The sequence below is a fragment of the Ambystoma mexicanum genome, chromosome 1p, assembly GCF_040938575.1.
Source record: "Ambystoma mexicanum isolate Mex_15411 chromosome 1p, UKY_AmexF1_1, whole genome shotgun sequence".
In the NCBI taxonomy this organism is placed as follows: domain Eukaryota; kingdom Metazoa; phylum Chordata; class Amphibia; order Caudata; family Ambystomatidae; genus Ambystoma; species Ambystoma mexicanum.
Window position 1 is genome coordinate 403,343,827 of NC_090921.1, and position 24,819 is coordinate 403,368,645.

The following is a 24,819-nucleotide window of genomic DNA, read 5'->3' on the forward strand; positions in this document are numbered from 1 at the left end:
AAAGGTAAGGGGTGACAAACCTACTTTGGGTTGTGAGTGCATTCAACGTGCAAGTGTACAGGGGGAAATCAAGGTGCAACACAGTGATAGCATGCCTGAGTGAAAGTCCTTGACAGGCGTGTTTCAATTGAAGAAAATGATCCAGTGCATGAGTAACAACATCATTTCCATACACCAATACGAAAAGCACTACATGTACCAGAATGGGCCACACCAAAGTGACAAAAAGCAGCACAAACACAGTCAACAAAACCCGCACCACCTGATGCATAGACAGAGAATACCTATGCTCCCACCCACATACCACTATTGGCCTGCACACCAATTAGCCAGGTCTCCTGCCTGTTAGAAGTGCACAATCACATATGCATCGGATTTGAATTAGAAATGATTTTCAGTACATATATATGATTTAGTGTCATGCACATAATGGTATTATTGCATTGTAACACAATAATAACACATACACCAGTTCTATTTGTGTGAGTTGTACTAAAAGGGTCAGATGTCATGTTGGCTGTGAATGGGCCATGTCAAAGCGGCTGCACACCACACACCCACCAAGCATTATCACAATGTGCATTTCTAGTACCCGAAATAGGACATATGATAGCTAACCTGCATTTCGCCTGTGCATTATTGTATTTTTAAGTGAACACTATACAATCTGTACCAACATGATATGGGTAGAAGTATAACATTGTACATTTTCTGTTGCTCCCGTGGAGGTGATGCTGGTGATCCCCTGATGCCATGGCTGATGACCCCCGTGAGGCAACCATCACGAGCAAGCATAGACCTGTGCCCATGTCCGTACTCGGTGCACAATTGAACAGACATAAGGCCTGTTAAAGGCGAGGTTCCGCTGCCTGAGCAGATCGGGGGTAAGCACTAATGTACAGCCCTGTAAAGGTGGGAAAGATAGACCTTGCCTGTGCCGTGTTGCACAACATGTGTATCAGGCGCAAAGTCCCACTGCCCCCCGAAAAGGACATGCACCCACCAGAGGTGGAGGAGGACAGTGATGAGGAGCTGCCAATTGCATAGCGCTATGATGGCATGGATGGACGTGTAGCACAAGATTAACTTATACACCACTACTTCTGATCACCTGACAAACACGGAACAGGCCAGCTAGCGCACTGGGCACTGCACATTAATAAAATCACTCTTACACAGAAAAATCAATGTCCAGTCATGATTTGTTTGCAACAACAACTGTAATTTGTGCTATGAAAATATATACAGTTGTGCATTAACTGGCAATACTATCCCCTAACTATCCCTCCCTAATCCCACTCCCCCTCACCAACTATACCTCCCCACTCCCCTTCCCAACTATCCCTCCCCTCTCTACCTCCCCAACTATCCCTCCCCACTCCCCACTGGCCCTCACCAACTGCCTCTAGGCAACTCCTGTCATGTTTGTCAATGTTCAGTTACACAAGTCACAGACGGGGCACATATGTGTCCAATGCCTATTTTCTACCCCTTTTTGGGTCAGGTGTGCGGCTGTGTGCTGAGCAGGACTGCTGCATGGAACGCCGCCTTGCACTGCTCTGCACCTAACTAGCAGGTGCTTGTTGTCGATGGTGCAGGGGGGAGTGCCATGAGCTGTCGGTCCAGGAAAGCCTGGAGTAACATGGCCATTGTCTCTGCGATGGATGGCATCACACTGTTCCCCTCCTGTACCCTCCTTCACATCTGTACGATAGCACGTGTACAGCGACCAAGTGCATGTGCATTACGGCGTCCACTGGCCTGGACGCTCTTGCGCAAGAGCTGAGCCTTCTGAAGGTGCTGCTACACCAGGGATGTCAGTGCCTCCTGGCGTTGTTTCATTCTGGTGAGTCATCCATCAATATCCCTCACACTGGGGAAGGGGGGACGTTGTGGGCTCATTGGGCCCATGGGGCTCAATAGCAGGGGCTCATCAATGCTGTGGTCGATGGTATCTCCAGTTTCCACAGCACCGTTGTCGGCTGTGTCCTCTACAATGCATGCATGTGCACGGCCTTGTGGCTGCCGGGTTGGTTGCAGCTTGTGGGGCCGGAGGTGGCTGTGCTTGTTGCACCACTGGGTGTCACAGGTTTCCCCCTTCTCACCAGTCTATGTTGTTTGTTGGAGTTCTTTGATAGTCTTCTTTCGCACAGTTCGGGTCTTGTATAACCCTGTGCGTAGGTCCTCGGGTTCCAGCGTGCGTTCAGCGTCCCATCTCCTGGGAACGTTCAGATGTCCAGGAAAAGTCCAGGAAACGGAGAAGAGTGCACTCGGGGAACGAGTGCACGGAGATCCGGGATGCAATAGAGGACAAAAAAGGGGAGGAATGAAGGAGGAGGAATTTAGGGGGCCCGGGAACCAGGAATCAAAGGATTTAGCAAAAGCAAACTACGGAGCACACGTCTAGCCACGGCAAGCGGTAGCGTTGAGACGCGCAGTGCCGCGGGGGCATGTCCGCTTTATAGAATGTAGTGCGTACGACGCGGAAACTGGTAAACAGCGTTCCGCGTTCGACGGCCATGTTGGGAGTACTGCTGAGTGCAAGCCCCTATGGGTCAGGGACCAGGAAGTCCAGAAGGGACGTGTCCAATGGTTCATGACACTGGGGCCTGAGTTGGCTGTGCAGGTTGCACCAATGGGGCCTGAGCTTGCTGTGTAGGTTGCACCACTGGGGCCTGAGGTGGCCGTGCTGGTTGCACCACTGAGGTGGATGTGCTGGTTGCATCACTGGGGCCTGAGGTGGCTGTGCTGGTTGGACCACTGGGGCCTGAGGTGGCTGTGCTTGTTGCACCACTGAGTTTGCTCGATGGAAGCAGCTGGGGTTGCAGTTGCAGTTGTGCCTGTTGAGGCTGTGGAGCCCTGGGTTGCGGTGGTGGTGCTAGTCCATTGGGTTCCTCAGAGTCGACGCCTGGTGGCACTTGAGGTGCTGGGATGGGCATCCTCATTGTCAAATGATGTGCCTGAGGGAGTCAGAAAGGCAGGTCATCAGTAATGAGTGTGAATTGATGAGGTAGAGATTAATGCTTTGGCTTTTTAATGACAGTGCTGTTTCAGGGACATGGCGGGAGACATGGCATAGTTACACATGTTTGTATCATGCATACTGCGCGGGTGGATGTGTGATGTACGTACATGGTGTGTGGTGTGCCGGAGGTACTGTTGTGGTGTACTGTCAATTGCTGGGTAAGGTGTTAGGGGTGTGGCACACACGCTGTGTGATGTCGTGTAGGGGAGGGTTGTGCCATGGATGGGGTTGCCATGTGCTTGCTGCCCGTAGCAATTACAGGGATAAGTGGCAATGTGTGCTCATGGGTCGGGCTTCCTTGGTGTGTGACGCTGGTCATTTGTGGGTGGTGAAGGTGCTTGTCACTGATGTGACTTTGTGCCAGGGCTAGCACGGCAGACACACGCCAATTTTGCTGTGGCAGGTGGATGCGAGTCTGAGGGCAGCAGGAGCATGTTCTGTGTATTTGTGGTATGAGTGAGGTTTTGGGTGAAGGCTTATGTCGTTGTGTGCACCCAGGCTGCACATCTTTTTCGGGACCGGCAGGGCTGTATTGGTATTGTGCATAATGCATTTGACATATTTTGCTGCTGTAGTGGGTGCAGGGTGGACGGGGAGGTTGATGTGACATTGGGGTTACATGTACTCACCAGCCTCCTCAGATGTCATGGCTCCGGCCTCTGCAGCACTGACCCCTTCTATTGCCACGAGGTGTAGCACACTGCTGCATGTCTCCACCTAGGGCAGCAGGTGGATAGGGGATGCGCTGCCACCACATGTGGCCACACCGTGTCTGTGCTGGGCCAACAGGAGGTTGCGCACCCTCAAGCACAGGTCATCCCAGCTCTTGTGGCAGTCATGCACAGTGCTGGGGGTTGTGCCAACTGCTGTGACTTTCTGGGTAACTTCCTCCCAGATGGTCTTCATACGCAGCTGGGGTTGCCTTCGCTGGTCAGTGGAGAAAAGTTCATCAGCATGTTGGACAATGGTGTCCACCAACATGTTGAGCTCCGCCTCGCTGAAGCATGGCTTGCGCCTCCGGGTTGCACAGACTCTTGATGCCATGTTGATGTTTTTTATTCTGTGCTCAGGATTCCTGTCTGTAGTCCGTGCTGTCAGGATTGCAATTGATTGTGTTTTACTAATGGCCACCGGATGATTTCCTGTTCCGGCGAACACTGTATTTCTGGTCACGGTAATTGCGGCACTGTTGTTACTGGTGCCAGTGGCTCTGGGAGCGTGTTGCCGGATTCAGAGTCACCGGCACTTAGGATGCCGGTGTTGGTATTTTGGGGGTGGGTTGTTGGTATTACCGGCATACCGGTGCCACTGTTTCCAACACTGAATCATCCAGTTTTTTTTTCGGTATCACGGGTTGACGGACACAGTGGCACCGGCATGCCAGTAATTGGGATTTCTTACCGGCAAACTTGTAATGAGGCCCAATGTGCCATTGGGCACTTCCTGGGGGAGGAGGAACTTGGGTATCCCTGTGACGTGTGGGATGAGAAAGCACACGTGACATGTGTCATTTGCCCTCTCTCGTCCCACTGCCTTCATATGATTTTACCAGACATTATCAGAATCAGATGAACGCTGCTGCCCCACGCTGTCTACTGTAAGAAAGGCATGGTATCAAACAGTAAGACAGACACAAGTGATCACAGTTCAAGGGTGTTTATTGAACTTCAATTGGGTTTCAAAAACGCCTATCTAATCCTAAATCTAAAGATAGGAGCAAGCTACGACCACAAATAATAATAACACAGTCCTAGTCGAGTCTGTCAAAATAAAATGGCCTATACTAATAAACCTATTGCCAATCCTTACTTCTAAATAGAAATAGTGTGGGAAACCATGTTATGCAAAAGAAAGGTGTTCAAGAAATGATATCTCAGGATATTCAAGCCGCTGGCTTCACTTCCCCACGTTTTCAGTAAGGGACAAGGCGGCACACTCAAGCTTAGCACAGTCTCTGGCTTCGTAAGCATGAGGATGCAGTTCAAAACTTCAACATCCGGTCCTTCTGTGCCAAATTCTTGTTTGCCATTCAAAGGGCCTCATTACAAGGTTGGCGGTAACCCCGTAACACTGAATCGGGCGCCTGACTTCCCAGTGCCACCGGGACATTACAAGTCCTGGTGCTTCCGTGACGACTTTGCCTACTGAGGCTGATTCGTCCAACGGTGTCAGACCAGTCAGGTGCAGCGGCCCCGGCAGGCAGACTCGTAGTGTGGCGGTCCAGAAACAAGGGTACCGGTAAGCTTACAGGCACCCTTGTTTCCAGACCGCCACACTTGTAATGAGGCCCAAAGTCTCTTATTTCAGAGGGCCTGATGCAACACCACAAAAATCAAAGTTCCTTTCTTCTTGGGATTTCACATGTACAAATTCTCAGGTGATTTTCTTTTCACTCTGTGTCCTCCACTGCCGGGCTCAGACCCACTTTAACACAAAGCTTTAATTGATCTCCCTCTGCTTGGACCAACTTTTTCTACTTTGCCAAGCTTTCTTTATTTCTAATCTCCCCCTCATCTTACTCGACCGCTCTTCTGCCTTCGACATGGTCAACCATGCCATCCTGCTCAATCGTCTCTGTGATAACCTGGGTATTACCGATCAGGCCCTGGCCAGGCTGACCTTGTTCCTCTCTGATCGACCCTCTCAGGTCCAACTTGGGTCCTTCCCTTCCTCTAGCTCACTCTCTACCTGTGGTGTTCCCCAGGGGTCTAACCTCTCTCCCTGGCTGTACAACCAATACCTGGCAGCTTTCGCCCACTGCATTGCCGCTCTCTGCTCCAACTTTCAGTGCTATGCGGATGACACTCAGCTCGTTTTCAGACTCCCCTCTGCCACGTCTTCTTCTCTCATCTCTGACTGTCTGTCTGCTATCCAGGAGTGGTTGCCGCCAACAATCTCTGCCTTGATGCCAGTAAGACAGAGATTCTCCTCATCGGCACACCTGCACCTTCATTTCCACTCTCTGGCTGGCCTCCCTTGGCCCTCTTCCTGCTCCCACCTGTGAGGCTAAGAACCTCAGGGTCATCTTCGACTCCACACTCTCCTTTTCTCTTCACATCTCTGACATCTCTATGAAGTCAAACTACCAACTGCACCTCCTCAGAGGTATTCTTCCTTTACTCTCCTTCCCCCAGAAGCTCACTGTCTCTAGGGCTCTGGTTCTCTCTAGACTGGACAACTGCAACAACCTCTTTCTAAACCTGCCTGCTTCTACTCTCCGCCCTCTGCAACACATCCAGAACAGGACTGAAAGACATGTCCTTGGCCTCAAGCCCAGTGATCGTATCTCTCCAGCACTGAAATCTCTACATTGGCTCCCAGTGGCTGCAAGGATTAAGTAAAAGACCTTCTGCATTGTCCACAGGGCCTTCTGGAGCCTGGGTCCTCAATACCTCTAACTCTCTCTTCATGAATACCTTCCTACTCGAGCTCTTCACTCCTCCACCTCCCCCAGGGTCAGTCCCTTCTCCAAGCAACGAGTTGGTGGTAGATCTCTTTCTTCAGCCGGGGCCTCCTTCTGGAACAGCCTCCCTGCCTCTCTGAAACTTGAGGAGAACCCTCTCTGGTTCCGGAAGCACCTCAAGACCTCCCTCTTTGCTTCTGCCTTCTCTCTTCCTCTGACCTGCTGATTTCCTGTCTGATACTGCACTGGTCACATGGCTACCCTCGGATTTCAGGCCCAAGTCGCTGCCCACCCAGTTGCACACCCGCACTGCCTCCCGGCAACCCTTGCACTTGGGTCTGTATCTGTAACCCTGCAGTCCCTCCTACCTGCACTTTTGGACACCTGCTGTCTGCACTTACCCTTGCACCTGGCACCTGCTGGCCGCACTTCTTGTTATTGTTTTGATCCCATGTACAGCACTGCCCCCTCCCCTTTCCCCTGGAACTTTTCCCCTCCTCTCCCCTGCACTTGCGCGATCTCAATTTCATTTGGCCTAGTAAGACTGTTGTCTCTGTCCTCCCTCTGTTCCCCCTTCCGTGCCTGGTCGCGCCTTGGAACACTTGTGTATAGACGCGTTACAAATGCCATATCATATCATATATAAAAAATCAAAGACTTTCGACTATGCACAGGATTTTTTAAACCCGTCGCAGGACCACTTCGATTCACAATTACTCGCTCTCTTAGGTTCCATGTGTTAATATCCCCGCAAAAATATCGCCATACAAAAATATCGCCATATTTTTCCGGCGATATTACGTCATTGAACCTGTGGGGGACACCACCACAACCCCCCTATTTTTCTAAAAGGAGCGGAGGGGACCCCCGCAACTCCTCTCCCAAAAAACCCTAATATTATCCCCACTAAAAATATCGCCTATGGATGTTCCCGACGACCATATATACAGCGATATTTTTGTTGGCGATAATATTACCTGATACCCTCTCTTCTCAATATAATCTCTTTCTCACTTTCACTTTTGCTACTTCTCAGCTGAATACCTTACAGAGACCTTCGATTGAGCACCCACGCCATGCCGGATCACTCTGTCAAAGGTATTATATCTTGCTTTGAAAGTTCAATCATTCATCAGCAGTTCAACTTTACTTCCGTCTTTTATCACAGGCGTTTTAATAATGTCTGTTCCAGCGCTCACTATACAATGTTGCAGCTTGAAACCTTGGCTTCAACACAGACTGGTCTTGTATCGGTCTCCCCAACTCACCGGCTGTGTTGATTTCACTGACGCTACTTTGTTCTTGGAGCCAAGGACGGTACCACGGCGGCTGGAGATTCTCCCCACCTTGATTATTGATGCGGGAGGGCCCCGGGTATCTCCGACACACAATGCAGGATTCTTCAGCCTGTTTTTCTGGTCTGACGCTTTCTATTCTCAAGGTTTCTGGAAAGTAATGGTTCCTTGTCAAAAAGGTCAAGGGAGCTTCCCTCCTTGCGATCCCCATCGGTTTTGCAATCTTTATTCCCTCGTTCAGCCGCCGTCTCAAAACTGCTGTTTCCATGTGTGCTTTGCCTCGCTCAGAGTATGCTCTTCTGCACCGCCTTTTATTCGTGTGGGGAAGCTTAATGGAAGTCAGGTGTGTGTGATGGTCAGTAATTTCCTGACCTCACCCAACCAGTATATTGGGACACGTCAGGTATACGGCTCGGGTGTTAGTTTGTTTTCTCTCATAGCGGGCTGTCTGTGAGAAAGTGTTTGTGTTGAAAAGGAGGGGTAGAGTTCCTTACTATCCTACCTGGTAGGATGGGGTAAAGGTGTTATAGGGAAGTGTAAAGTATGACCTGTTAGAGTAAATACATATCTGAGACAGTGAGTAGTTTGTTTGGGTTGAAAGTAGTATACAACTCTTTATTAACACTAACACTTTTCCTTTCTATTTTATTTTTCAGGTAAAGGATACGTCTTCAAGATGAGCCTTTTGGTGAATTCACTGGAATGTTCAAGGTAAGTCTAACTTTCTTTAATGTTCATAAACCTGTTCCTTTCTCCGTCTACATTTCTTTTCTTTAGGCAACTTGAGTAGAACTTCAATCTTTCTCTTTTCACTTTTCTTCCTCTTTTATTTAATCTTCTTGCTTTCTGGGGTTTCCCTTTAGGGCGGACACATTCAGAGCAGTAGGATTAAAGTTCAAACACTTTGTAATTTGGGAAATATATCCCTTTAGCAATAGGTGTCCTTTTCTTATAACTGTAAACTGATCTGGAATTTCTACTTATTCCATATACTCTTCATGTCGCCTTCACCTCCAAAGTTCTTTAATTTTCCCTTCTGGACAGGTTGGTTCCCACTTGTTGCTTAGGCCCCTCCCATTCCTTCACAATTTGTTTGCCTCTTCAGCGATAGGAAAAAACTCGGCTATTAGGCTCTGGCGTCTTCAACAGTCGCCCACGTCTAAATTCGTGTGCTGGCAAATGGCTGAGCAAACGGTCCTCTTCTGCGAGTAGACGAGTGTTCACACAGTGTGGTAGACGCTTTCTTTCCTCAATCATGTTATACGTTGTCACACTCAGGGCGCGTAGATTAATTCGGACACTTCCGGAGCTTAACACTACTGTTACTCACAGGCTTTTACTTCTGTGCCTCCGACAGCTCGTTCTGCTTCAACTCCGCTTGGGAGCCTCACGGCGGTTCGCGGACTCCGGACCGCGTCTGGAAGACTTCAAATGGTAGCGATTACGATCGCTCGCCTCTCCGCACAGTTCAGGGGCTATGGCCTCCTTTCAGTAATAAGCGACAACGATCTCTTGAACTTAAACAAACCACCAAGTTGATTTCGCGCAACCGCGCAACTTTTTTTAACTGCAAAAAAACTCTGCTTTCTTCCCCTTCTCAGTAAGCCCAGCTGTAATGGCTTTCCTCGCTCTCCGCTTCGTTCCCCATCTCCTGTCAACCACAAGCAGAGACAGAAAACATTAGAGGAAAGGCCATACATGTAGGACTTCATGGATTTATACCTCGGCCACTGCAACCCTATAACATGCATTCACATTGTCACAGGAAGGGGATACTGAATCTCACCATCCAGTGTTGCACTCCCACTCCCTGAAGACCCCTAACCCAGGTGATCCTTCCGCACTCGTCCACCCCCAGGAACTGGATCCAAAAGCGATGGCTGTGTCCTGGCCACCTGGATGACAGATCCCCAGGGTCTAGTGGGTGAGACCCTTTTGGTTTCTCACACTACAAACAGGCCTGGATTAAATGCTTCCCTCTTAGTTCGTAATACTGATATATTTTAATTTCCTGTTGCTCTACTGTTGCTTTCAAAGGGGGGTAAAAGACGTACCTTCAACTTTAAACCAAAGGAAAAGAAGAACACAACATACATTGCTATATCTATTCAGTACTGATGCTACTCCTCCAGCCTATGTGGCTGCAAAAGAAATGTTAGATCTCTGAAAGAGGCCACAAGAGGATGAAAAAGTCAATGCAATTTCCATAATACTCCACCTCACTTGCTTCTCCCTTCTTCTCCCGGGAGGGGGCTGTTGCTATTGTCTTTGCAGGCTTCGGATAAATGGATCAATGCTATTCTGACCTTGAGCTTTACAGTGGATGGGGTGCAGTAGGACACTAGAGGGACCCTCAGACCATTTCCCCGTGAAGTTCTTTATGAAATCCTGGTCGCCTGGATAGATGGCTGTGATAAAAAATCCTCTGCCTCCTGTGGTAATGGTACTTCTCCTGAGGAGATAGCTGGCCGATTTTGACATGGCTGTAGCTGTCATGAAATATATTTCAGAGAGTTAGAAAGCCGTTTAAGAAACTCATCTCCCAGAACCTGTGCAGTGCTGTGCGCATCAGAAATAGTACATGCAGAAGTGAGAAGCGCATCCATTCTCCTGCCTGTAACTATTTCATACGGGGTGAGATGGTGGTCAGAGCCAGGCATGCTACGTAATGTAAATAAAGCAGGAGGCAAACAATGAAGGCAGCTTTTGTGAAGTGTGTCACAAAGTTTTGGGACATGTTCCTTGAGCAGGCCATTTAAGCACGCTACATTACTGTTGGCCTGAGGGTGGTAAGCGGAATACAACTTATGTTTAATGCCCAATAAAGATGTTATTTCCTTAAACACATCATTGGCGAAGTGTGATCCGTTTTCAGATCTTAGTTCTTCAAACACTCACCACCGTGAAAATACTTCTGCACACTAAATATATGGCTGCAAATTTGGCAGCGTTGTGTGCGCATGGACTCGCCTCAAGCCAGCGTGAAAATTGACATACAACTACCATGTCATAACGTTAAGAATGACACCCGAGTGTCATTTCTGTATAGTCTATGTGCAATTGTCGAAATGGTCCTGATGGACGTGGCAACTTAGCTTTTATTGTCTTGAGAGTGTGACCCACGTTATAGCGCTGACACATCAAACAATTGTTCACAAATTGAGTCACATATTCCTGCAAGTTGGGTATAAACCATTGCTCCTATATTTCTGCATCAACATATTCCTTAGAAGTATGCACTGGGTAATGCAATTGGTCCGGTGCTATGTGGAGCAGTGTCAGACCATCGCTGGTTTCCCTGTGCTATTCTGTCTCTCCAATCCAGTGCCTTGATGCCTTCAGGCTTGGTACACTCTACAAATGTCTAAATAAATAAATAAATATCAGAGCAATGGGCGAAAAGAAGCACCCTCTCCTGGTCCACAGCACTTGTTCCTCTGGAGGAGCAACTACCTGCGCATCTATTAGTTGGGTCACGGACAAAGAGTTGTAGTGCTCCGTGTGTGGTGTGGGTGGGCGTGTTGTGTGTGTAAGCATGGGTACTTTGTGCAGTGAGGTATATATTCTGTTGTGCCCAATGGTATATATGCTGCTTCTTTGGATACAAAATCTGCTCTGTCGTTCCTTCGGAAATTACTTCTATCCCGTTGGTATGGGCAGTGCATTTCACCACTGCTAATTGTGAGAGATCAGAAATGAGAGCCGGACACAAGGTTGTCATGTTTTTGCCAAAGATATTTATTAAATGAAAATGGGTTCGGAAAATGCCTCTCTGACCCTATACTAACCCTATGCTAAAGAGGAGTTTCTCTATTTCTACACCAAACCTAAGGATCTTTCTGTGTCAGCATGTCAATGTCAATAACTGAAAACCCATTCTTGTGTCCAAAACGTCCTATCCTGACCCTCACACTTCAAACAAAACAATAAAAGAAATATTTTTAACTTGATACTGAAAACAAGTGTTCACAACTGAAGTAAGAATAGCTCCCACAAAAATATTCTCCAAGGTGGAAGCCCTTGGATCCAGAGAATGGACCCCTATGCCAGGATTCTTAAGTAGGATGGTAATAGTCTCTTTTACTAACCGTTCCTTTGTGTCTTGCCTTGATCACAAGACTCCTGTTTAGGCAACAATTTCTGTAATAGTCTTTCTTTAACACAACTTTCTCCTTGGTTTAGAAAACACTGTCTTTCTTTAACATCAATCTTTCCTTGGTTCAGAAAGCACTGTCTTTCTTTAACCCCAACTTCTCCTTGGTTTAGAAAACGCTGGGCCTCATTACACGGTAGGCGGTAACCATGGCGCTATTAGCGCCATGGTTGCCGCCGGTATTTTACTGTGTCCGCCTTGGTGGATGGCGGAATTACCGCCCTACTCCAAGGTGAGCGGGGGCAGTAATTCCCCAGGCACTTCCCTATTCCCATTTTTGTCCCCATAGGGCATTATGGGAATGGGGAAGGCGCTAATTACGGTACCGCAAAATGCGGTACCGTAATTAGCTCCAAGGTCCCTTTGCGGCACCCTACTTTAACAGCTGGTAAAACCAGCCGTTAAGGTCAGGTCCCACAAAGGAAACTCGTAGTAAGGCGGTAAGGGTTTACCGGTACCGGTGCCCTTACCGGTACCGGTAAACCCTTACCGCCTAACGTGTAATGAGGCCCACTGTCTTTTTTTAACACCAATTTCTCCTTGGTTTAGAAAACACTGTCTTTCTTTAACATTTCTGGAAGCTTTGCAAATTGCCTGGTATACTCCCCTGCCACGTTTCTTTATGCAAAGGCCAACTGCTTGGTGTACTCTCCTGCCAGGACTCTTTCTGCAATGCCAACTTTTTCATGTACTCGCCTGCCAGGTCTGCACTTGTAGTTTCACTTGCCTGGTATACTGCCCTGCCAGGACTTCTTATGAGTTTCAGTTGTCTGGTGTCTTGCTTTGTCAGTACTTCTCATGTGCTTCAATTGTCTGGTGTCTTGCTTTGCCAGGGCTTCTCATGCATGTCACAGTTTCTCTGTATCACCAATACTGTATATATTGCTCTTGGCTTGGTATATATAGATTTGTAGTAAGGTTTGTTCAAGATTTGCCCCACAGTTGCACTTCATGCCTCCATAGCTCACTGCGTGTTGTACTTTGCCTTTTCTGCAATCTTTACGTAGTGTTAACAATGGTATTATGTTCAAACTGCTGTTTTTGCAGTCGCCGGAATGCCCTAGAGTCCTGTGAGAGGCCAGAAATGTGAGGCAATTATTTTTTAAAATATTTTAAAAGATGCCATTTTATTAACTGAAAAGGTTGGGTAAACGCCTCTTTCCCTACCCTGATGAGGATTTTGTGAAGACATCATGGAGTAGACACAGATGACAGATTCAAATTTAATTTCAAATGCTTTATTCAACTTCAAATGTAGGATGCCGTAAGGCTTAACTTGCCCTATGCTAAGGTGGGATTTCCCTACCTTAAGAAAACTAAGGATAGTCTGTGTCAGGATGGCCAAATCAAATGTCTGTCTGTGTCCAAAACCTATACTTGCCCTCACAACTAACTGCTTACTAAGTGTAGGGATGTCAGCATCAAAAGAATAGTGTTCAAAAGCAAGTACAGAGCTCCTTCCAGCTCTTAGCTTAGGATCAGCTTCCCCTTGACCAAGTTCATAGTAGTTAGAAAAATATTGAGGTTACCTTCCCCAAGAGTTCAAATCATCCAGCTTTCAAAAATAACACACTTCCTTTGGGACAGTTCTCCGTACCTTTAAGATCAATACTTTGTATCAGTTCACTTAGACAGTTCTGTTTCATAACTTCAATTTCCCATATAAGGTTGTTGCAAAACATAAACTTCTTTAAACGTACTTTCATTGGCTTATTCCATGTAGGGCACTCGGTCTAGGCGCAGTTGTCGGACCACACGGTCCACCCATTAAAGGTCACGCAACTGATACCCCTTCTTACTATTCCCATTAACAATTATGCACTTTGTTATGTGTTCCTTTGGTTTTTGCCAATACAGGTTTCTTCGTAACATGACATTCATGGGTCCTTCTTGGCTTTGCACCAACACTTAGTCTGTCATTTTCATACCCCTCTTGGTATTCTCTTGACTTTGTCAATACTTGTCTCATATAATGCATTCCGTTGTTAGAGTATTGCTTAATGTTATTTCTTTTCGGTGTCACTAAAACTTGTCATTTCTTTATAGCATTGGTACAAGCGGTGCGCGTGTTCAACTCCTCTGTCTGTCTTTTCTGAACAGCAGAGGGGTGTATCATAAAAAAGAGTCCCTCAATTTGAGGAGGCCTGAGTTCCTGGAAGATCTAGTGAATCAGGCTCGCTGTCAAGCCTCTATTTTCTGCTCCTTAGTTCATCATGCCTATCTCGGGACGGCGACGCCCCTGGCAGTGAAGGAGTGGTGAGCAACAGAAATAGAAGCCAGAAAATGTCAATGGAACCTACGGATCCCTTGGCACAAGTGTTACAAATGATATCAGACTTAAGATTTGACAAGGCGAATGCCCAAGAGGCACTTTGGCAGCGCATTGACGCCATTCAGTCTCTAGTACTGCCTCACAGGGAGCAGATTCTGCGGCTGTAGCTTCTGGTTCAGAGTTTCCCACTCCTAGACAAGAATCAGCACCGGTGATAGTGTCCACACAGTTTCCCCTGACACCACCAAAACGGTTCTTGTCTTGGGCGATCTAAAAAACGATAGGACTTTCGTTAATCAATGCAGATTGCATTTCCTCTGTCTCCCAACCTTATTTCCCATGTCCACCACTAAGGCGGCCTGTTATCCCACCTTAGTGGTACTGCGGCTGCTGGGCCAATCCATTACCGGAGGCAAACAGTCAGGTGTTATATGACTGTAATGCCCTTTTGGCCATGATGAGCAAGGTATTTGACACTAGGTATACCACTCAAGCATCTGCTTTAGAACTCTTGAAACATAAACAAGGTAATACCACACTCCTCACTTATTTGGCTTGGTTTAATCAGTTAGCTGCAGAAACCGATTGGCCTGAGGAAAAGAAGGCAGCAGGGCTATCAAGGGCTATCCGAAGAACTCAAAGATACATTGTCCACAGTACCAATCGTTCCTACCGTGTTTGCGGAATTACTTGACATGGTACTTCAGATAGATGCACACCGGTCAGAAAGACGGGGAGAAAAGAAACCCGCATTTTACCCTATTGCCCTGGTGCCAGCGGCGTTCTCCACGCCAGCCCCAAAACCTATGCAAATAGGTGAAGTTCGAGGGCCTTTGACCCCGACTCAGAGGGAAAACTGCAGATCACACAACCTCTGTATGTACTGTGGCACCTCCGACCATCTGTTGCCTGAATGTCCCAAAAAACCTAAAAGGAAGGCGGGAAATGCCATATCCCGACAGTAGACGGAGTCCCTACTTCGGAAAGTTTTATGTTGGACTCACCTCTCGATGGTGCTTCGATGCTTTTTCACCTCCCTGTCACCTTTACTACTGTATCAGGGTTTTCCTTTAGGGCCATGGCGTATTACATTCAGGGGCCACCGGCAACTACATGGACCGGCAGTACGCTTCAATAACCAAAATAACCCTGATACCTAAAAAGCACCCAGAAACCATCAACGCAGTGGATGGTTCCACTCTGGTTTCCGGGTTGGTCACCCATCAGACTGAATCCTTGGTCATGTGCACTGATGAAGGCCATTTCCGAAGAAATCAGCTTTGACCTCATTAAGGCCCCCGCTTATAAGGTAATTCTGGGAATCCAATGGCTGCAATATCACAACCCTGTTATAGACTGGGCTTGTCGTATCATCCAGTTCCCTTCCTCAATGTGTGATGTACAGTACATGAAAACACATAGCATTATGCCTGAGAGTCCCTGCTCTGCCGTAGTTGCCTCCTCTTCCCACATAGGAGCAGTTTCCAGTACACCAACAGTCCATGTGCCTTCTGAGTACTCTGAGTTCCTGGATGTATTCGACAAGGGCAGGGCTGAGTCCTTGCCTCCCCATCGTATCTACAACTGTCCGATCGATCTTATACCAGGGGCTAAGGTTCCGGCAGGGAGGGTTTACTCTTTGACCCTGAAAGAAGATGAGGTCTTGAAGGAATACATTGACAAGGCTTGAGACATGGGTTTCATTTGCCCGTCCAAATCACTGGCTGCTTCTCCCCTCTTCTTTGTACCAAAGAAAGAGGGTGACCTCAGACCATGTATCGATTATCGGGCTCTCAACGAGGTAACGGTTAAAAACAAATGCCCTCTTCCCTTAATTTTGGTTCTGCTCGATCAGTTGGGATCATCACAAATATTCACCAAGCTGGACCTAAGGGGGTCGTACAATCTAGTACGCATAAGAGAGGGGGATGAGTGGAAAAACGTGTTTAAGACTCGCTGCAGTCTTTAGGAGTACTTGGTAATGCCTTTCGGTCTCTGCAACACCCCGGTCACGTTCCAGGCCTTTATGAATGACTTATTCCATGACATATGAGACCAGTTTGTTTAGACGACATCCTGATCTTTTCCCGTTCTTTGCAAGAACATATCCAACATGTTAGTACAGTGTTGCAGCACTTGCAGGAAAACAGCCTCTACGTAAAAGCAGAGAATTGTCTTCTATGCCTCGGAGGTCTAGTTTCTTGGCTACGATCTAATCAAACATGGTGTCCGCATGAGCTCTACCAAAGTAAAAGCAGTCATATACTGGCCTGTACCGACTTCGGTGAAATCCCTTCAATCCTTTCTAGGGTTCGCCAATTTTTACAGTCGTTTCATCCATGGGTTTTCATCAATCTCATCACCCTTGCCATCCCTGACAAGCTCCAAAGTGTCTTTCAAGTGGTCCTCAGGCGGGCGCGCAGACTGCATTAGAGACGCTGAAAACAGCATTCACCACAGTACCTGTTCTGAAACACCCGGATCCAGAGGTGCCGTTCTTTGTGGAAGCAGATGCTTCCGGCTTCGCTATAGGGGCTGTCCTCTCTCGCATGTATACCCTCAATCCGGGGAGACCCATCCGGTTGCTTATTACCCCTGCAAGTTGACTCCTTATGAAAGGAACTACACTATAACCGAAAGAGAATTACTGGCCCTCAGAGATGCTTTTGCTGAGTGGCGACACCATGTGCTGGGTGCACACCATCCTGTCACGGTCTACTCCAACCATTGTAGTCTGTTAGCCTTCCTGTCTATGAAATGTCTCACCGCCAGATTGGCAAGGTGGCATTTTTTTTTTTCAGTACCGTTTTCCCATCAACTACCTTCCTGCCAAAGCCCAGGTTTCGGCTGATGCACTTTCACTTCTCCATTCAGGGGAGGATCACGTACAAACGGAGCCCCACATGCGAACCAATATCGTGAACTGGGTTTCTTCCCATCCTGAGGAGGTGGCAGACCTTAATCTCGATGTGATTGACGGACTTCCTTTTATACAAGGCCGGGTATTTATACCACCGGGGCAGGCACGGACTTGGGCTCTTCAGTGGGCTCATGACTCAGTGGTTGCGGGTCTTCCGGGTCAACAAAAGACTCTGGAAGTCTTGGTGGCCCACTACGACACGCAACTTCATGGAGCACATCACAACGTGTGCAATCTGTGCACAATGCAAAGCTTCACTGTCTAAACCTATGGGTCTGTTACAGCCAATGCCTATTCCATACAAACCCTGGCAAATGGTATCTATGGATTTCATAGTGCAGTTTCCGGAAGTCAATGGTCTCAACACGATCTGGGTGGTCGTGGACTACTTCACGAAATACGCGATCTTTGTGCCCTGCGCTGATCTAACCTCTGCTCCCAAACTGGCTGAACTGTTCCTGGCTAATGTCTTCGAGCGTTTTGGGCTACCATCCATCATCGTTACTGATTGTGGTACCTAATTTACCTCTTGCTTCTGGAGAGCTCTTACAGAATCCTTGGGGATAGATCGAACTTGGCTGTCCGTCTTGTTCCAAGCCGAATTTGCATACAATAACTCCTTGCACGCCTCTACAGGTTTTTCTTGCCTTATACGGTTTTTATCTGAGTCCCTTCCATTAGATACCATACCGTTGGACAATACAGCAGCCATTGCGTGCGTGAGAGACATGGACCAGGTACATCGGGACATTCGGTCCCATCTGCTGCGGGCACAGGCTTGTGCAAAGAAATATGCTGATGCTCATTGGTCTCCTGCCCCGCAATATCAAGTGGGCATGAAAGTCTGGCTGTCTTCTCTCCATCTGAACATTCCCGGTAGACAGGCCTAGTTGACATGGTTTGTAGGTCCCCATGTCATTGATTCCATTGTTTGTTTTTTATCTTCTTTTTATTAAGTTTTCAACAAGAAAAAGACAGCACAGGTACACATTTATAATCACAATAGAAGACTTAACAGCAAGAGCATAACACGTGACGTTACACTTGGTAGTGTGTCCCTCTGAGGGGGAGAAAGGTTGGCATGATGCGCCTGTAAGGCAGTTTGGAATGCGTCCAGGCTCTCCCCGGTTCCTGGTATTGTTCCTATTCCTCCCACTTCCCCCATATTTTCAGGAACTTCCGGGGGCACCCCCTTGCCTTGTAGATTCACCTTTCCAGGAAGGCGCACCTGTCCATTTCATTGGTCCACCGGTCAATACATATCTTGTCCGCGGAGCCCCATGTGCTGGCCATTAGTCTCTTCCCCAGCCTTAGTGCCACATTTAGAAATTACTTTTCGTGTTTAGTAAGATCTGTTTCTCCCCCTATTCCCAATAGAATAAGTTTGGGGTCCTTTGGGATTGGGCTCCCAGCACTCTGGAGAGGCGCGACAGGCACGCTGTCCAACAGTCCAATACCCCACATTCCCATGTGGTAAAAGGTGCCCTCTGCCCTCTTGCAGCGGAGGCAGGTTGCATCGTTGTCTCTCCCCCCCCCCCATCTAGTTGATTGTGTTCTAGAGTAGTATGATCTATGTAGGATCCGGAGTTGTATTAATCTGATTTTTGCATCTATTCCAATCTCACGTGGGGACATTAATGCCTCCACCCACTCTTCTGTTTCCAGTGTCCCCAGGTCCTGCTCCCATTTTCCTCGTAGGTGTGTGAGTTCCCCAGAGTCAAAGGAGTTGATCACCTGGTAGAGGGTGGAAGTGACCTTGGAGGGAATCTGGTGTGGGAGAGTGTTTGTCTCTAGGGGGGAGCATGCGGGTATGTCGGTAAGGTTCTGGAATTGGGTGTTGATAGCGTGTGTGAGTTGGAGATATCTAATGCGGTCCATAGACCTTAGTCCGTGTGTTGTATTCAGTGCATCAAAGTCTCTCAGCCGACCCTCATGGATAATATCTGCCAGTGTGGATATCCCTCTTCTCTCCCAGGTGTCAAAGTGGCCCATTCGCAGGATTTCGGGAAGGTGTGCATTGTGCCATAGGGGCTGGATCAGGGTTGGTTTGCCCTCCCAGCCGATGTCTGTGTATCTCCTTCCAGATCTGACGGGTGTGCATGGACCTCCTGGGGACCCCCTTCAGGTTTTCCTCGTTGTCGTAGAGTATTTGTAGAGGAGGCGGGAGGCCGGTATCCATTATTTTGATCCAGATGTGTGGGAGCGTTGGGTCCCCGTGTAGCCAGTCGTTTGCCACCCCTGCTTGTGCAGCCCAGTAGTATATGCGGATATCGGGCAGTCCTATGCCTCCTATGCCTCCCTCCCACACCGATCGGCGGAGTGTTTTGAGGGCAATGCGGGCCTGTTTCCCGCCCCATAGCAACGTGCGTAGGTGTCATGATCTCTGCTTCCAAAAGATCAGGACTTGCCCGACTCCCTTGGAAGCAGACCCATAACCCCGGTTCCGAGTGCCAGCCAGTCCCAATTGGGACCTTTTGGACCCTGTCCTGGCGCCAGTGGCACCAGGCTCATAAAGATGCCCAGTCCCAGCGCTGGAAGCGCCGGGCTCATAATGCTTGGGTGGACTTACCTGCAGCAGACCATGCTGCTTACTTACCTGCCAGTTGAACCCCTGATCCTCTTCTGTTTGGGACTACTTTTCCTGTTGGGTGGGGCAGGAGCCACTCCCTAGGTTCAGAACACTGGAACTCTTCTGGAAAGCAGGAACTCTTTTCTTACCTAGGCGTGGCTGTGGAAGGAGACACCTAAGCACTACAGGAGGCTATTTAAACCACACCCGATGGATGAATCTTGCTTTGCGTTATTCTGCATTCTCTGCAGCAGAACGCTCATCGTGTCTTCTGCTTCTGATCCTGGGCCTAAGGGAACAAAGGCTTACCATCCTGGAATCCAGTCTTCAGCAGCACCTGTAAAGACAAAGAAAGAACAGGTTAGCACTACGGTCTTCAGTGGCAGCGCATCTCTTACCTGGTCCATCGGCTGTCACCAACGCCTCGCGCTGCATTCCGGCATCTGAAAGACAAAGGCTTACCTACTCTTCGCATGCTCCGGAGGTCTTCGCACTGAATTCCGGCATCTGAAAGACAAAAGCTTACCAGCTCGTCGCACGCTACGGAGGCCTTCGGCGCTGCATCCCGCATCTTAAAGACAAAAGAAGGTGCATTTAAAGACATTGGGCAACTTTATTACTCACGTGCCATTACTCCTTCCCACGCCGAATCCAGTGGGTATTCCAGCACCCTTCAGCTTCTCTAAAGCTCTGAACTTGTACCTGCAAGATAAAAGGGACAGTTAGTGGGCATCGTGAAGCAGGCTACAAGCGCTTACTTACGTGCTTCCAGGTGCTTCTATTCCTCACGCGGGTTCGATCCTCAACTCTCATCAGCCCGCCATCCGCCATCGCCGGAACCCTGCAAAACAAGAGATATCATTACAAAAGACTTTTAAGACATTTGAAGTGCCCAGAACTTACCGTTCGTGCAGTTAACGACGGACAGCAGTCCTCTGAGGTCAAGAGGCCTGCACCCTTATCCAGTGAAGAAACTGGTTACGGCACCCTGCCCCGAGGCAGATGGAGTGCCCGGCGTTCACTTACCTAAGGTGAGGGTGTTAACCTTTGGGGTTCTACAGGAGAAGAGAAAGGGAAGAGGAGAGAGGCACCGAATAACCCCAGTTCATTAATCCCATATTTTCTATCTGCAGACATCTTACTCTTCGAGTCAGACATACAGTGCACAGAGGTCCAGCCCAAAGAGCCAACCGTGTGTTTCACATCACCTTTGAAGATACGTCATTTACCCAGTCAAGACCGGCGCCTCTGCGGGAATCAGGTGAGCGTTACAGTAGGGACTTGTCGATATCTGTGAATGTGGCTGCCGGGATTGGGAGTGGGACGTTCTGGAGGATGTACAGATCACCCCGAGCAGCCTGCTTGCCAAGACTCTAGCTAGTATTTTGGCATCCCCGTTAATTAATGATATAGGCCTGTATGAGGCACAATGCTCTGGGGGTTACCCTGCTTTGTGAATGACTACTATGTTTGTTTTCCTGAGGTCTGGGGGGAGGTAGCCCTGCTCTCTACTGCGGAGGAACATACTATGAATTTGTTTCATCGTCGTTCCACTTAATCGCTTCCAGATCTCTACCGGGAAGCCGTTGGGGCCTGGGGTCTTCCCCGTCTGTAGCTGTGATAGAGCTTCCCCGATTTCTTCTTTCGTAATATCAGTGTCTAGTTGTTCTGTTTGTGATCTGGAGAGTTGAGTGATCTTGATCAGTTCAAGAAAGTGTGGGGTGCTTGGTGTGGGATCCTCTGCTGGTGGGGAGTGCAGTTGTTCATAGTTATCAGCAAAGGCCTCCGCAATCTCGGAATTGCCCGTTAGAATTTCCCCTTCTAGGGTTTATATGGCCCGTACTCGCCCTTTTGTTCTTGTTCTAGCCAGGCCAGGGTCTTGCCAGCCTTGTCCCCCCTCTCATATATCTGGCTTCGGGGTTTGCCATTGGGCAGTTTGGGCGTTGTCTAGGGCCCTGTCCTTTAGGATTGTCTGAGCTGTCGTTAGGGCGTCCTGTGCCTCACGGGTTCCTGCTTTCAACAGTTGTTCCTACCGCCGGATTACTTGGGTCTCTGCTTCTGTGATTGCCTCATTGTGCCGTTTTCTGTGGGCAGATACCAGGGAAATTGCCTCCCCTCGCAGGACAGTTTTGTATGCTTCCCACCGCACGGTTGGTCAGGTGACCGCTTCTTCATTTAGGTCGAAGTATTACGACGTTTTATCTGTGAGTCCTTTCATTATTTCCGGTATTTCCAGATAGTGGGCACTTAGACGCCAGGTGGGATCCTGCTTATGTTGTTTCCCTTTGAGTTTGATCAGTAGGGGGGAGTGATCCGAGATCCCTCTTGCCAGGAATTCTGCGGCTATTATTCGGTGGGTCATGTTCCTTGGGGTGAAGATGTAGTCCAGTCTGGAGAGGGTCCAATGCGCATTGGAGTAGAATGAGTAGCCATTTTCTGATGTGTGGATTGTCCTCCACGTGTCCGATAGCCCCATTGCGTCCGCGAAGGTGTACAGCTTGGTCGGGGTGTCTGCGGCCCTGTTGCTCCTGTGCGTCCTATCCTGCCCGATGTCCATGACCTCATTAAAGTCTTCCCAGATTGCCCACGAGTCCGCCTGTTCCTCCAGCATAATGGGTTGGAGCTCGGTGAGGAGCTCTGCCATCAACATGGGGGGTGCGTACACTGTGATGAGGCCCCATGTCTCCCCCACATCTCTCCAAGCACCATCACGAACCTGCCCCAAGGGTGTGATATCACTTTGTTGGTCTTAAATGGAACCTGCTTGTGTAGGAGGATCATAACTCCCCTGGAGCCTCTGGAGAACCCTGCTAGGTATGTGTGTGGGTAGTTGCGTTTCCTGAAGAAGCCGCTGGTGGTACCTATTAGCTGGGTTTCAGTGATGAATGCAACATCCGGGGAGTGCCTGTTAAAGGAATGGTTTGCCCAAAAAATTTTATTTCAAAAAAAGATGGGCACTAATAAAAAAAATAGATTGGCACTTTTTTTTTTAAGTCCCTATGTAACATTTTGAGCAATTGAAGCTCATAATTTACAAAAGCAAGCAGATGGGGGGATCCATTTTGTGAAATGGATGCCTGCCTGTGCTCGCTTTTGCTTTTGCGGCACTAATGAAGGAAAAGCCAGCCAGCTGTAGTAAACAAAAGCTACCACTGGGTGGCTTTTCCTTCATTGGTGCCGGGACTCAGAGGACGCAGACCAGAGACTACAGGCAGAAATGCTGCAGCTGCATCTAGGTAAGTGCTATATTTTTTTTTTTTAAAAGCACTGGAAAAGCTGGAGGAGCCCGGAAAACTTAGAAATAAAACTGCAGCTTTCAAAAGGTTGTATTTATGTTTGCGGTACCTTTTGGAGCTACCGCAAACATAAATACAACGTTATTGTGTTTGAAAATGCTGCAGTTTTTCTTTCTAAGTTTCTCAGGCTCCCGTAGGAGCCTGAGAAACTTAGAAAGAAAAACCGCAGCGTTTTTGAAACACAACCGCATTGTGTTTCTGCTTGCCCTGGCTATCACTTTTGGTCTCCGGTGCTCCCCCAAAGCTGTTGGGGGAGCACCGGTGCCGCAGTGTTTCTGCCTAAAGCTTCTTTTCCCATTTGGGGCTCTCTGGCTCCCCGTGGGGAGCCCGAAAGCCCCAAATGGGAAAGCAGCTTTAGGCAGAAACACAACGCGGTTGTGTTTCGAAAACGCTGCGGTTTTTCTTTCTAAGTTTCTCAGGCTCCTCCGAGCTCAGAGGAGCCTGAGAAACTTAGAAACTTAGAAAGAAAAACCGCAGCGTTTTCAAACACAATTACGTTGTGTTTATGTTTGCGGTAGCTTTTTAAAGCTGCCGTTTTATTTCCAAGTTTTCTGGGCTCCTTCAGCCCGGAAAACTTAGAAAAAAACTGCAGCTAGTACTTATTTTTTAAAAAATAAATAGCACTTACCGAGATGCAGCTGTAGCTTTTCTGCCTGCAGTCTCCGGTCTGTGTCCTCCGAGTCCCGGCACCAGTGAAGGAAAAGCCACCCAGTGGTAGCTTTTGTTTACTACAGCTGGCTGGCTTTTCCTTCATTAGTGCTGCAAAAGCAAGCACAGGCGGGCATCAATTTCACAAAATGGATGTCCCCATGTGCTTCCTTTTGTAAATTTTGAGCTTCATTTGCTCACAATTTTACATAGGGACTTAAAGAAAAAAAGTGCCAATCTATTTTTTTTTTATTATTGCCCATCTTTTTTTGCAATAAATATTTTTGGGCGAACCATTCCTTTAAGGTATTGGAGTACCAGTTTCCATTTTATACCTGTCCCCAAGCCGTTCATATTCCAGGTCAGTAGGGAGATCTGCCTCGTTTGTGCTACATCGGTGTGTGTCCTCTTGTGTGATGGGATTGAAAGATGTGATGCAACTTCCATGTCTCAGTCACTTGCAGAGTTTTGTTTTGTTCCGGGCTCTGGTGCCCCTTCATGTTCACTCTCGCTGTATTTTCGTTATGGTGTACTTTGCGTGCAAACCTTGAAACTTTTAACGATGAACTTAAGGTCGGCTCAATTTGAGTATAAGCGGTCATGCTTGGGTCCCCAGGAGTGGCATACCTATTTCCTTTTACTTCTGCAGCGGGGATAGTTCCAGTATGGCGTATCGCTGGTCTGTGGTGCCTTTGTTGTCTTTGAGCCATTTCCTTTAGTAACTAGAACTCCTAAACTCCCCCCTCTCTGCACTTCCCCCCAACCAGAAGTACCTGTCGCCCAAACCAAACGAACCATAAACTAAATTATATGGGTGGTCAGGAGGACCGAATGTCCCAACTCGTACAATTTGTAGCTACTTTGCGCTTAGGTGGGGACGGGCACGCTTCTCTTGGCTCCTCTCCGCCCAGGCTGACCGGCTTCAAAGTTTCTCCTTGATTCCTGTGGGCCTTGTTTTGTATAGCTGGGTTCTTGTGTGGGCCCATTTTCAGCCATTGTCCCGTGAATCTCGTCCGTCCCCCTTGGTGGTGTCGACTGCTCGGGGGGTTGGCGTGTGCCTCTGTTGTTCCTGCAGGGTGTGTCTCTTCTTGGGCTGGCGGGGTGTGGGTCCGAGAGAACCTGCGTTTCGGGCCAGTCCCAGGTTTCCCAGGGGTTGTGGAACACCTGGACCACCCCTTTATGGTACACTTTGAAGGTTGCCGGGAAGAATAGTGCATATTTAATGTTCAGGGATGTTA

The 24,819-nt window shown here is 48.3% G+C and overlaps 1 protein-coding gene across 7 annotated transcripts in view; it reads left to right on the top strand.

Moving 5' to 3' along the window:
- Positions 1–24,819, top strand: part of C1PH19orf44 (chromosome 1p C19orf44 homolog) — a 393,273-nt gene that overhangs the window by 133,355 nt on the left and 235,099 nt on the right. For all 7 annotated transcript variants that reach the window (XM_069649182.1, XM_069649183.1, XM_069649185.1 and 4 more), the window contains one exon: positions 8,380–8,434. The gene's annotated coding sequence lies outside the window, so the exon portion shown is untranslated. The remainder of the gene's footprint in view (positions 1–8,379; positions 8,435–24,819) is intronic.